A 3,307-nucleotide genomic window follows, 5' to 3' on the forward strand; every position below is an offset into this window, starting at 1 on the left:
AGCCAGGAGGAAATGCCGAAGTCTGCAGCCGAGCGTGGAGCGGGCGGGGTCGGCCCCCTCCCCGGCCTCCGCCTTAAACAAGCGGGCGGCGGGAGGGACTTCGGCACGCGCGCCGAGCCGGCCTCCCGCGGGCCACCCGGTCTCTCTCCCCGGATTCCGGGGCGGAGGCGGAGGCCGGGGAGCCTCCGGGGTGGCGCTCTCACCGAGGTACGCAGGGAAAATTGCTCGTAGTCGCTCTGCCCAGCCCTCCCCGCCCCTCCCAGCAAGTCGTGGTGGCGTGGCAGGCCAGGGACGGAAGTGGCTCCCGCCGGCCGCTGAGATCTTTTTGCAAACCAATATTCACTGAGTACCTACTATGTGCCACCAGGAGAAATAGCAGCTGGCAAGATTGATGAGGTTTCTGCCCGTCGAGAAGCTTACAGCCTTGCTTTTTAAAAAAATCAGAAAAGTGAGGATCCTACAGTGAAAACATGCTCTGCAGGAAATAAAACTATGAGGGACTGAAAGTTGGCGGCTACCCCAGGAGCCCGAGGATCCCTGAAGGGTGACATTCGTTCTGGATGGGGAGCAGCCTGCCTTGGGAGTGATGGTAATAACAGTGTTTGCAGGACGTAACTGTGCACGCACTCTGTTCTACTCCCTCGGCTCACATGCTGTCCTCGCATGAATCCCAGGAAATGGATACTATTATGTATCCTATTTTGTAGAGGAGGAAACTGGAGCTCTGGTAGGTTCAGCCGCCTGTCCCAGGTCACAGAGCTGTCCTTGAACCCAAGCATCTAGCTCCAGAAAAGCCAGGGGGTAGGTGTCCTGCTCCCCAGCCCCAGGGTTGGGGACCAGGGAATGTCCCTTCCTAATCTGCTCAGAATTTGCGTCCTTTGTCAGGATCTCAGTCTTAGGAAACCCTAAAATAACCTGAGTTTATTTAATCAGTTTTCTTTACTTATTCAGTCATTGCCCCAACCTGGTCCCACTACTATTTAAGGAGAGGAAGAGTAAATGTGATAAAAAGTAGCAGAACCAGGCCCTGCAGGTGGCATGGTGGCTAAGACACTGGGTTCCCACATGGCCAACTGTGGTTCTAGTCCTGGACCCGGTGGCTTGAAAAATCACAACAAATAAGTAGATAAATGAAGGTTTTAAAAACAACTTTAAAAAATATGTATCACAATCCAGCTGCCATCTCAGAACCAGGACCCAGAGGGTGGCTCCTGGGGAAATCCAGGACTGAGCCTCTTAGAAATATACAGTCTACTTTCAATTCCAGCTCCACTATCATTAGCTGTGAGACCATAGTCGGTTAGGATTCTCCACTTCCAAGGGACAAGTGACAGAAACACAGCTAAAACTGACTTAGAAAAAAAAAGATTTGTTGTATTATGTTGAGAAGGGCATGGGATCCTGTCAGGATCTAGTCCTGTCCGCTGGATCTAGGTGCTTCGGTGCGATAAGGACACGTCTCCCTCTCCTCAGCTCTGCTGTCCCCCAACTGCGCTGCACTCTCCGGCAGGTCCTCTCTGTATGCCCTGGCCACTCTGGTCTTGTGTTTTTCTTAGTGCAGAAGAAAAACAGCCTTGCCTTCCAGAGAGTTCTAACAAATGCCATGCCTTAGGGTAGGTTTGGGTTGTATGTCAAAAAGCAACCAAGTAAGAGAATACACGGATGAGCCTTGCCTGGGTTGTATCCTTCCCCCCCCCAAATTCATATGGTGAAGCCCTAGACCCCACTATGACTGTATTTAGAGACGTGTTACCGGCTAAACTAAGTCTAGCTGCTTCTGCTTACAGTCAGTGAAACGAGAGGCAGAGGCTGGAGGAGAAGGGAGTTTCTTTCTTCCTTTTTTAAAAAAATTTTTTCTCAATAGAGAGATTTTTGATATAGGTGAGTGTGCTTGCCAGAGAGACAGAGAGACAGAAAACGAAAAATCACCCCCCAAGGGGGATGGCCATGCTGTGATCCCTTCTCCTCCATTCTCCTCTCGGGATCTTGGGCACGCACACATATATGCCCAACATGAGTTTTAAGCCTCCAGGTCTGGAACTTGAACCACGGTCGACTACATGGGAGTCCAGTGACATAACCATTATGCCATCTGCTGGTCCTGGGGATCTTATTTCTGTAACCAGTTACAGGGAAACAGCCAGCAATACCATCAAACTGTTTCCAAAAGAGTGCTATGATCTCAGTATTTGTAGGTACAAGATACAAGCAGGTGTGAATCATTCCTCCCTACAATCAATCAGCGTCTATCACTTTCTACTGAGTAAATTATCCTGATTCCTTCAAATACCTGTTCCTGGTTTCTCATGTGACTGTTCCTCAAACTGACCTCCTCCCCATGACTCAGCACTTGGTCAGCCTGTTCTCACTAGAGACTTTTCTTAATTTCAAAATGGCTGTAGTCCTGCTGGCCTGCTTCAATAGGACTTTTAGAAGTATTATTAGATTTAGAAGGTGTCATACCAATCATATTTTATTGTTTGCAGTGTATACCTATTTGAAATACAATCCTGTCTGAAGTGTTACTTAAAATACTATTAAGCTGTGAACCAAAGTGATGCCATCTTGGCTAAGGATATAATTATTCCCTTCATTGTTTTGCCTCATGACAGAAGGTTGGGGCCAGCAGGTGGCGTGGTGGTTAAAGACGCAGTTCAAGTCTTGGACCTGGTGGCTTGCTTTCTCACTTTCTCTCTCTCTCTTGTCAAATTAAAATAAAAGAGTAAATTAAAAAATAGGTACATTAAGGTTAAAGGAAGTCATAAGCATGAACTCCTAATCAGAGAGGATCTTGGCCTTGTAACGATGGGAAGACAGCAAGCTCTCCTCACATGTACATACTGAGAAGCTACGCGCGACGCAGTGAGAAGTGGCTGGCTGTGTGTCAGGAAGAGAGTCCCCAAGAGCAGCTGAGCCCTCCCAGCCTCTGCCCTTAGACTTTCCAGCCTCCAGAAAGAGGAGGCACTCAATCTGTGCTGGTCAAGGCACCTGGTCTGTGGTAATTGTCAAGGCAGCCTGAGCTGCTGCAGCTGAGTACCCAATGCTGGAACCAGGGTGTGGGGTCAACCTTTCCAAATCACGGAGATTGGGGAAGGGGGTTCCCAAGGGAAGCTGTGGTGCACTGGCTAAAAGAGGGGGATATCCTCCCCAGAATTTGTGTGTTGAGCCACTGTGAAGGGATTAAGAGGGCAAAACTTGTTCCAATTATGGTGTTAAAAAGTGGGGCCTTGGAGAAGAGGTTAGGATTGAGGTCCTTACGGCAGTGTCCCCATGACTCCTTCCAGTGAATTGATAAGGAGAGGGAAAG

This window comes from Tupaia chinensis, unplaced genomic scaffold (assembly GCF_000334495.1).
Source record: "Tupaia chinensis unplaced genomic scaffold, TupChi_1.0 Scaffold000182_1, whole genome shotgun sequence".
Lineage (NCBI taxonomy): Eukaryota > Metazoa > Chordata > Mammalia > Scandentia > Tupaiidae > Tupaia > Tupaia belangeri.